Below are 11,310 nucleotides of genomic sequence, written 5' to 3' on the forward strand. Positions count from 1 at the left end.
CTTCTCCTCCTGCCTTCAATCTTTCCCAGCATCAGAGTCTTTTCAAATGAGTCAGTTCTTCACCTCAGGTGGCCAAAGTATTGGAGTTTCAGCTTCAACATCAATCCTTCCAATGAATATTCAGGACTGATTTCCTTTAGGATCGACTGGTTGGATCTCCTTGCAGTCCAAGGGACTCTTAATAGTCTTCTCCAATACCACAGTTCAAAAGCATCAATTCTTCAGTGCTCAGCTGTCTTTATGGTCCAACTATCACATCCATACATGACTACTGGAAAACCATAGGGACATGGCAATCATATAGAAATGGGAAAATGTCTGGCTTTTGACAAAAACATCCCATAAAGGTGCACTTATGTAAGTGACTGCTATTTGGTTAATTTCTTGTCTCCTCTGCCCACCACTCTAGTAGGGGATGGGAAAAAACTGAGTCACCTCTGAACATTAACATCCCACCCACCCCCAAATAAAATAAATGTTTGGCATCTGGATTGAAGTTTCTTTTGCCTTTGCAGGAAAAAGGAGGTGGAATTAGTGAGGATGTAGGTGTTGTAGTCGGAGAAGGCAGTGGCACCCCACTCCAGTACTCTTGCCTGGAAAATCCCATGGATGGAGGAGCCTGGTAGGCTGCAGTCCATGGGGTCTCTAAGAGTCAGACACAACTGAGCGACTTCACTTTCACTTTTCACTTTCATGCATTGGAGAGGGAAATGGCAACCTACTCCAGTGTTCTTGCCTGGAGAATCCCAGGGACAGGGGGGCCTGGTGGGCTGCCATCTATGGGGTCGCACAGAGTTGGAGACGACTGAGGCGACTTAGCAGCAGGTGTTGTAGTTACATAGCTACTGTAGCCTTCATACCTTAAAAAAGAAAATCACCTTATTCTGCTGGTGTTAAAATGTCTCAGAAAACTGACAGGTTTAAGAACATTAAGCCTCTTGGAATAGTTTTCAGATATTTCTAACACCAAATGCTGGGGAAGGGAGAGGGAAAGAGAGAGAGTGTGGGAGAGAGAGACACAAGAACCACAAGACAGAAAATTCATTATCAGAGGCAGGGAAACTGCAAAGTCATCCTGAATGTCATTTAATACTAGATTCCACAATCCCCTGGATTACTGTGTGGTTTAGCATTTGGGCAGCCATAATACAGCTGCCCTGAGTTTAGAGTATAAAGGAGTAAAATTTAATGACAATTACATTACATAGAATTATGAACACATGAACTGACCCAGTGGCATGCCAAGTGAGCTGTTCACCCTGGGTACAGACTATATGAGGCTCATTGTAGAGAATTTAAGAATAATATAAAACTGCCAGTGATAAAATTCTCCTACCCACAAAAATCTCTCATTGATGTAAATTCTAGACTATTGCTGCAGCTCCTTTTGAGTTTTTAAAAGTGTCTTTACTGTGATATGATCCACCTACTGTAAAATTCACCTGTTTATACAATTAAATAATTTTTAGTATATTCACAGAGTTGTTCAGCCATCACCACAGTCTGAGTTTGAAACATTTTCATCACCTGTTGGGTTTTAGTAATACATATGTAAGCTTCAAATTAGCATATCTTTATTACTAATCCTTAATAGCTGTGCATAGTACATAGAGGTTAATCTGGAGAATTCCAAATATACTGTTGACTTCTGACCCAGTAGAATTTAGCTACATCCATTCATTTGAAAATAAGTTCATAACAATCAAGAATTGTTAGGTCTCTGGGCAATTTTTGCCTCCAACCCATGTAATTTATATATTCTTAACATTTTAACTGCAGATTCAAAATAAGCAACAATAGATGTAAGTTTTTTTTGTTGTTGTCTTTGTTCTGGTGTGAAAATTTTAGATAAGGTTAATCAGATATGAAAATACTTGCAAACAGTGAGAGCCAGACTTGAATATCTGACGAAATACCACGCCTTGAAGTTGCTCCCTGAAGAGCTATGAATAGAAATTGAGGAGTAAGCTATACAACAACCAAATGTAAGGAAATGGTACATTTACATTAAGAAGAAGAAGAAGAAGAAGAAAAGCTCAAAGAATGCCAAAAGGAACAATGAAAGATTCTGGTCTTACATTGCTAAGAGAAATCAAAAGTCAATGTTTGAATCCCAAGCCCTGAAGACCCATTTTAAAGCAATGAATAAAAATAAATGCCAATATTTACTATTATTCATTCATTTTTTTCAGATTTTTTTATGAGATATAAAACGCTGGATGTGTTTCCTAAATTACCGAGAAAGTAATCTCTGATAGAGAAAACATTTTAATAGAAAATGTTTGATTGTGGGGACATTTGAAAGCCTCTACAATCATTTGTGAAGACAAAGACATGAAGCATATTGCAATTTCTGGAATTTCTTGTTAAATCCTATTTTTATAACTCTGCCAAATTTATCCTTATGTTTAAGCCTTTCCCTAACTCTTTGTATGTCTGTTTTTTGTGTGTGAAAGAAACTTGTCCAAGTTAAAATTATTAAAACATGTTGTTTGCTCTGAACACGGTTCTCTGATCCTGGTCAGCAGAGCTCAAGCAGTCATGGCCAACTACATTGTGCTCTACACCGGCGCCAAGATGCCCATCTTGGGGCTGGGCACCTGGAAGTCCCCTCCAGGCAAAGTGACGGAGGCTGTGAAGGTGGCGATTGACTTTGGGTACCGTCACATTGACTGTGCCCACGTGTACCAGAACGAGAACGAGGTGGGTTTGGCCCTCCAGGCAAAGCTGCAGGAGAAGGTGGTGAAGCGTGAGGACCTCTTCATCGTCAGCAAGCTGTGGTGCACGTAACACGACAAGGACCTGGTGAAAGGTGCCTGCCAGAAGACGCTCAGCGACCTGAAGCTGGACTACCTGGACCTCTACCTCATCCACTGGCCCATGGGCTTCAAGCCTGGGAAAGACTTCTTCCCATTGGATGAGGACGGCAACGTGATTCCCAGTGAGAAAGATATCGTGGATACCTGGACGGCCATGGAAGAGCTGGTGGATGAAGGGCTGGTGAAAGCTATTGGAGTCTCCAACTTCAACCATCTCCAAGTGGAGAAGATCTTAAACAAACCTGGCTTAAAATACAAGCCGGCGGTTAACCAGATCGAGTGCCACCCATACCTCACTCAGGAGAAGTTAATCCAGTACTGCAACTCCAAAGGCATTGTGGTGACTGCCTATAGTCCCCTCGGCTCTCCCGACAGGCCCTGGGCCAAGCCCGAGGACCCTTCCATACTGGAGGACCCCAGGATCAAAGCGATTGCAGACAAGCACTATAAAACCACAGCCCAGGTGCTGATCCGATTCCCCATACAGAGGAACCTGATCGTGATCCCCAAGTCAGTGACGCCTGAACGCATTGCTGAGAACTTCCAGGTCTTTGACTTTGAACTGGACAAGGAGGATATGAACACCTTGCTCAGCTACAACAGGGACTGGAGGGCCTGTGCCTTGGTGAGCTGTGCCTCCCACAGGGATTACCCCTTTCACGAGGAGTTCTGAAGGCGTTTTGAAGCTGTGGGTGCCTGCCCTTGCCCAGTTGACCTGCCGTCTCCCACCTCACTTTTCTTGTGTGTAGCGTAATTTGGCCCGTGTCCCTCAGTGGTGGGTCAGCGACTTCTAGACAAACCCGTGAGGGCTCGGCCAGCTTGGTGTCGGGTCCAAAGAGCAGAATCAGTAGATTAGTAGAAGTCTCTTCAGTTTTCCTTTGCCCTTCTAGTCTGGGGATCTGGGGAACATGCAACCCAAATACTCTTTTCTAAATTGAATTCACAGAATCAGAATAGTGCCTCTAACAGTGGGGTTTTGATTGCTTGGAACTGTAATCCTTTCAGCTAGGCTTTTCTTTGCCTCAAATAAAAAGTGCTCTTATGAGTTAAAAAAAAAAAAACAAAAAAACATGTTGTTTTCTCTAAAGATAGATCGACAAATCTATTGAATGTGAAGATGTGAATAAGGTCTGCTTTGATGAAGTCACTGACAAATTTCTCTAAGTCAACACCCCCAAAACTGAAAATGTAATGTTAATTATTTCCGTCACAGACAAATATGTACATATTTTTCTTTTCTTTCAAGAAATACATGAATGTAATTTTAAAACAATGCTTATTTTTCCTTTATTTTACTGAAATATTTTAATGTTAGTTTTTACCAGCATGCTTTTATATATATAAAGCTAAATAAAACAAAAATTTCTCCATCTCTATTTCTTTTCTGGCCACTATTATTACTTATTCCCTTTTACAATCTTACTGGGGTTTCCTGAGTAACACTAGTTGTAAAGAATCCACTTGCCAAAGCAGGAGATGTAAGAAACTCAGGCGGGTTCGATCCCTGGGTTGGTAAGATCCCCTGGAATAGAACATTGCAACCCACTTCAGTAGTCTTGCCTGAAAAATTTCATGGGCAGAGGAGCCTGGCAGGTTACTGTCCATGGGGCCACAAAGAGTCTGACATGACTGAGGGACTGAGCACACATACACAACACAATATTGCTGAAGCTAATTTTTTCTTGTAGAATAGAACGTGTTTAAAAGCAACAACAATAAAATAATCTGCTCTGTCAGGTAAGCAAGCTATTTGATCACTACATTGATCATCTTTGAAAATTACTTTTACATTTGGTTTCTTTTTTTTTTTCAAACCTATGTTATCATAAATAAAGATAAACTAAGCTGGGAAATTCCTGGCAGTCCAGTGGTTTGGACTCTGTATTTTCACTGCCCTGTGGGGTTGGGTAGGGGGGGGGATGGGAGTGGTGGGGAGATAACATTAATCACTTCCTGAGAGGACATCTGGTACTCACATGTGTGAGATGCTAAGACAGTTTCTCCTGTGCTTAAATCAATCATCCCAACTCAGTGGGGTAGGTCTTACTGTTTTCAATTTACAGATGAGGTTTAGAGAGGTTTAGCAAAGTAAACCCGAGAAGGCAATGGCACCCCACTCCAGTACTCTTGCCTGGAAAACCCCATGGATGGAGGAGCCTGGAAGGCTGCAGTCCATGGAGTCGCTGAGGGTAGGACACGACTGAGCGACTTCACTTCCACTTTTCACTTTCATGCATTGGAGAAGGAAATGGCAACCCACTCCAATGTTCTTGCCTGGAGAATCCCAGGGACAGGGGAGCCTGGTGGGCTGCCGTCTATGGGGTCGCACAGAGTCGGACACAACTGAAGTGACTTAGCAGCAGCAGCAGCAGCAAAGTAAACAAGGTTACATAGTAACGTGCTTTCTAACTAGTGGATTTGAATCCAGGTCTACTTGGATGAGAGGACTTGTGTTGTTGGTGTTTACAGACTAACTGGGAATCAGAACCCATAATTGAAGACTAAAAAGATAAAATAATATAAATAGTACATGCCAAGTGCCTGACCAACAACTTTACTGAGTCAAAAACTGGAGCCATTAAAAAAAAAAGAAACCATCACTAGGAGCTCTCGCAATTGAGAAGGTTTCATGGGGAGAAGATGGAGCAGGGCCTGGAGGGAATATTTATATACAGAACTATAAAAGAAAGAGGAATCTGCATAAATATACACATACAAAATATACATTTTCACAGAAAAGATAGCTATGGATAAAGCACATGCATATTCTTTTGCACCTTTTTAAAAATTTAGTATCAGCACATAAAGGTCTGCCTTAATTTTCTTTAATATTTATTCATTTATTTTTGGCTATGTCCAGTCTTAGCTGCAGCACATGGGATCTTGCCTTGTGGCACGTGGGCTTAGTGGCCCCTTGACATGTAGAATCTTAGTTTCCCAACCAGGGGTTGAACCTGTGTCTTCTGCAGTGGAAGGTGAATTCTTAACCACTGGACAGCAGGGAAGTCCTGAATTTTTTATTTTTAAAAATGGTGAAAAAATTTCCTTCATAGAGGTTGGCATTAATAGTTTTTAACTTACCTAGAACCAAATTATTTTCTTATAGAAACAAAAGATTGATCCAGGCTTTCCTGGTGGCTCAGTGATGAAGAATCCACCTGCCAATGCAGGAGACACGGGTTCGATCCCTGGTTCAGGTACATTCCACATGCCGCAGAGCAACTAAACCTGTGTGCCATAGCTGTTGAGCCTGCACTCTAGAGCACGGGAGCCACAAATACTGAAGTCCACGCACCCTAAAGCCTGTATTGGGAAACAAGAGAAGCCACCATAGTTAGAAGCCCGAGCACCAAAACAAACAGTAGCTCCCCTTCTCCACATCTAGAGGAAAGCTCTTGCAGAAACTAAGAACAGTCAGCCGGGGCGGGCGGAGGTGGCGGGGCGGGGCAGGGGAGTGGAGGTGGGGGTGAGAAAGATTGATCCATTAATGTTTGTACTGTCTTCTGGGTCCACTAAAGCAGCCTACCATGAAAGTGCAGTCAATTCATTTCAGTCCATATTTCTGGAGCCTGTGCTACATGCAAAGCATAACTTAAAATAATGAGCAAAGAGAAAAAAAAAAGACTGAGGGGGAGAAATGGGAACATATTGTAAGTACTAAGAGAAGAAAAAAAAATCCTTCACCAAAACACCCACTTTCACACAGGTGTAAAGTACAGAGAAATCTTGAAAGAAGAGCCCTTTCATGTTTTTTTCTAAGGCCCCTCTCACAGCCTTGAGAAGTCTAGGACAGGCAAGGTGGGGGGCTTGGCTGTCCCAGTCTTCAGACAGGCAGGAAACTCTGGCAACAGAGGTCAGGCTTGAGTAAGTACACTGAGAAAATGGATACCATCAAGGTGCTCAGCTAAGAAAAAGTCTGGGTGCTTGGTAGTGGAGAGGAGGGAGAAGCGTTAGAAAGGGAACCAGTGGTGAAGATGGATTGGGCCTTTTGAGAGGCAGAGAGGAAAGAGATTATATAGGAAAAGGTAAGGGGAAAGGGTTTGTTGAAAATAGGTTTATTATAATCTCTTTCCTTCCATTATCTCTTGAGTTTTTTTCTGTTTAAAGCTGCTTCAGTACCAACCTAGACTCAAAACCACTGTTTTCCTTCCACTGAGACACAAGCCAAAGCATCTGGTGGCTTCATCTTCCTCTTCTTGCCTCTTTCCTTCTCTGTACCAAATGGTTGGTGTAAACCCAGGCAGATGGTTACCTCCTTTGTAAATGGGATCTTACCCCTGAACTCCTCACCCACTGCGACAGACAGGATATGTAATGTAGGGTCAATCATTTATCTGAATGCAGACAGGATTTGCTTTGCTGAAAAACTCTGAGCTCTTTCTACTTCCAATTCCTTCACCAAGTCCTCCAGAAAAGATCCCCTCATATATCAACCTCAAGAAGAAAATACAGATAAGATGCTAGTGGGAACTAGAAGTTCAGTAAATTTATAAAGTCATAGACTGGAAGTTTGGAAAGAATGTTAAAGGGTCACTTGGTCCCATTATTCAACAAGTATGGGAATTTCCAGACCAGTGCTCTCTAATGACAAGAAACTCTAGTAAGTTTGGGAACAGACAGCTCTGGGGATAGTTTCATCATTAACATTTCTCTTTACAATAAGTCTAAACTTGATTTCCTTGTACTATTCACCTTGTAATATCTATAGTCATGAAATACATTTAACTTATCTCTCCTTTGAATGCTTATAGTACTTACTGTCTATGTAATTTCTGTAGGACTTATAATTTATATTGAGATATTTAATATGACAATTTATCAGGGAACACCTATTGCTGCTCTATAATGTAGCAGGCATTTGCTTACATCCTGTTATTATTTCAATGACTAAAACCGGTTCATATCCTCGAATCTGGAAGTATGTAAGACCATAAACAGATAATAATAATTGTTAAGTGCTATTTCTACTAGAGGTTTGAAGAAAATACTATGCAACAACAAAGGAGGGAATAATAGAACAGATGGATGGGGTACCATGAAAAAACACTTACTTCATCATTAAATAAGTATTTGATCTAGGTTTTGAAGGTTTCATTTGGCAGGTGAAGGAATGGGGAAGTGATTTTAGGAGACGTTGGTTTCAGAGATTTCTTTTGGGGTTATAGAAAGGCAAATTAGAGCTTGGAGACCTGCAATTCCTTGCTCCTTGTGGTGGACAGACTTTAAAGATGGCCTGCACTGATGCTTGCCTTCTGGTATTGATGCAATTGTGTAATCCCTTCCATTTTATTGTGGGTGGGGCCTGTATTTTCCTTCTAACCAACAGAACATTTCAAAGGTGACAGTCTGTCACTTCTGAAATTTTACTATACAAGGAATAATGCCCATCTCAATAGCATTGATGATACAAAGGCTGTGTTGGGGAGGCTTACATGGTAAAGAACTAAGGGTGGCCTTTGGCCATCAACCAGCCAAAACTGAAGATGGCACCTGCTGATAGTAAGAAACTGAAGATCTCAAAACAACTGGCCACACAGAACTGATCTCTGCTAACAATCACCTGAGTTTAAAACAGGTCCTTGCCCAGTCAGACCCTGAGATGAAATGAAAGACTGGCCAACACTTTGATCTTGGCCTCGTGGGGCCCTGAAATAAGGAGTCATGACCCACAAAAGCTGTGAGATAATAAATGTGTGTTGTTTTAAGCTGCTAAATTTCTGATAATACTGTTATGTGCTGCATGACAGTATTGCTATAGATAAGTGATACCTCGATGCATTTTCTCTTCCTGTTCCATTTCTTCTTCATTATCTTCCTTTGTTTTAAAGCATCTCCTTTCTTCACTCTTTCTTTCTTTCAAAGAGATGAACTAAGCTGACTTTTCTGCCAGTCAGTCTGAGTGTTCTCTCTCCTGTTTATTTATTTGGTTACACTGGGTCTTCGTTACTGTGTGTGGGCTTTCTCTAGTTGCGATGAGTGGGGGCTACTCTTTGCTGTAGTTCACAAGCTTCTCATACAGTGGCTTCTCTTGTTGCAGAGCACAGGCTCTAGGTGCATGGATTTCAGTAGTTGCAGCACGTTGGTTTAGTTGCTCAGCAGTATGTGGAGTCTTTCTTTCTGGACCAGGGATCAAACTTGTGTCCTCTGCATTGGCAAGCAGATTCTTATCCATCTGGGGGAACTCCTCTCTCTTCTTTAAATACAGCATGTAATAACTTTAGCATTCATCTTTATCTAGGAGTGAGTGAAAAGTGGAACTGTGCCATTGGGTTTGTGGAGACAGAAAGATTTGGGTTTGAATCCTGATCCATCCACATAACACATATGAACTGAGGCAAATTATTCAACCTCTCTGTGCTTCACTTAAAGTAAAATGGGCATAAAATTATTGAACCAGGGTGGAAGATGTAAATTTTAGGAATTTCCCTGTAGTCAAGCTGCTTCTTCTATGGGCATCTCTAAATATTATGCATTCAGTTGAGCAGCAGAAGCACTAGTAGCTAACAGTTCTCCCTAGCAACACCAAGTAGCATTAACTGCTGCTGCTGCTGCTAAGTCGCTTCAGTCGTGTCCGACTCTGTGTGACCCCATAGACGGCAGCTCACCAGGCTCCCCTGTCCATGGGATTCTCCAGGCAAGAACACTGGAGTGGGTTGCTATTTCCTTCTCCAATGCATGAAAGTGAAAGTGAAAGTGAAGTCGCTCAGTTGTGTCCGACTCTTAGCGACCCCATGGACTGCAGCCCACCAGGCTCCTCCATCCATGGGATTTTCCAGGCAAGAGTACTGGAGTGGGGTGCCATTGCCTTCTCCAAGCGTTAACTAGTGTCCAATATAAAACAGGTCCTGATTGTACAGGAGTCCTTCACTCTTATATCATCTGGGAAAAATACCATTAGATATTAAATTTTAAGTCCTGATTAGTTCTTCTAAGAAAATGTACTTATTCATCTGGTGATGAGAAAGACTTTGCATATTTCATTTAATCTATTGAAATAATGGGAGATGTCAATTTTGCTTTTATTTTACCTTTATAATGATTTAAACAGAGACAACTCCATTTTAGCAGGCTCTGATGGAACACACACCATTCACTTAAAGAGTATTCCTAGTGTCTATTTTGGGCAAAATGCATTTTACAAAATTCACCTATCCTAGAAATGAGAAAATATTTTATAGAGGAAAGTAGTCAAATAAATTAGGAAAAAAGAAACCATTCCTTATATTGTTTAAAAAGAGAAGAGAAGACAGAAGAGAAGTGGCAGTATTCCTACTCCCAACAGACATAGGAGATGAAAGGACACTTTAAAAACCAGGTGTTCAGAATGTCCTGGTCTCTACCATAGGGCTTGGCAGTCTCTGTATTTATAGCTTCTGCCTAGTGGAGAGAAACTGAGGAATAAAAGGAAGAAAATAAGGCAGAAATGAGAGGACAGGAAGGAAAAGGACTGGGAGGAGAACTACTTTTTTTTAGAAACTCCACCCTCCTTTTTTAACTCAATCACTCTCAAGGGCTACAGAAAATAATCCAAGGCCTTCAGGAAACAAGATGAAGCTCATATGCTGGGCATTTCTCAAACAGAAGTCTTAATCTCACCAGGGTCTTAGTCTCATCAACATTATCTTGAGAAGACAGGCTCGGTGGCAGTAAGTGTACGGAGAAACATTAAGTGCTAGCTACTACTATATGGGAAGTAGAAAAGGGAAAGGTGCACTGGGACGACCCAGAGGGATGGTATGGGGAGGGAGGATCGGGGAGGGTTCAGGATGGGGAACACATGTATACCTGTGGCGGATCCATTTCGATATTTGGAAAAACTAATACAATATTGTAAAGTTTAAAAATAAAATAAAATTAAAAAAAATAAAACAAAACAAAAATAAAAAAAACAAACAAACAAAATAAAATGTTTTGGATTACAATCTTAAAAAAAAAAAGAAAAGGGAAAGGAACAGAGAAGTTTATCCTATAGGAGAGGCTATAACAGTGTTTGAGAAAGGATGCAAAAGCTAAAGTAGAGAGAGTAGAAACTTTCTTCTGGTCATTCATCCCTTTGGACTATAACCGTTGGAACAGGACTGTGGAGGCTCTTTCATTGTTGGGTTACAGGGAAGTAGGTAGAAGAGGAGTCTGGGAGAAGATACATGAAAGCTGGGGCAGCATTTAGGGGTCATCTCTGGGCAGTAGCCATTTGCCATCTGGTTCAGAGGAACTTCAATAATTTCACATCTTGAATGCCCATCCTGGTGCTTCCTGGCCTGAGCATCAGCCCTGCCAGGGTCCCTGCCCAGGAGCCCCTCAGGTTCTTAACTATATTTTCCTGAAATCAGTGAGGCTAATAGCTCAGCCATTGGGCCAAATGCCCCTATTCCATTTTCTTTTCTAGTTTTCAGTGCCCTGGAATGAAGTACTGAAGTATCATTACTTTTCCTTCCAAACAACAATACCATCACCACACAGGTTTTAAAGGAAGTTTACTCTATGATAAATC

General features: G+C 41.4%; 1 pseudogene; it reads left to right on the forward strand.

The window, feature by feature from the left end:
- On the forward strand, positions 2,520 to 3,867 carry LOC548613 (aldo-keto reductase family 1, member B1 (aldose reductase) pseudogene; annotated as a pseudogene).

Source organism: Bos taurus, chromosome 26, assembly GCF_002263795.3.
Source record: "Bos taurus isolate L1 Dominette 01449 registration number 42190680 breed Hereford chromosome 26, ARS-UCD2.0, whole genome shotgun sequence".
Taxonomy (NCBI): domain Eukaryota; kingdom Metazoa; phylum Chordata; class Mammalia; order Artiodactyla; family Bovidae; genus Bos; species Bos taurus.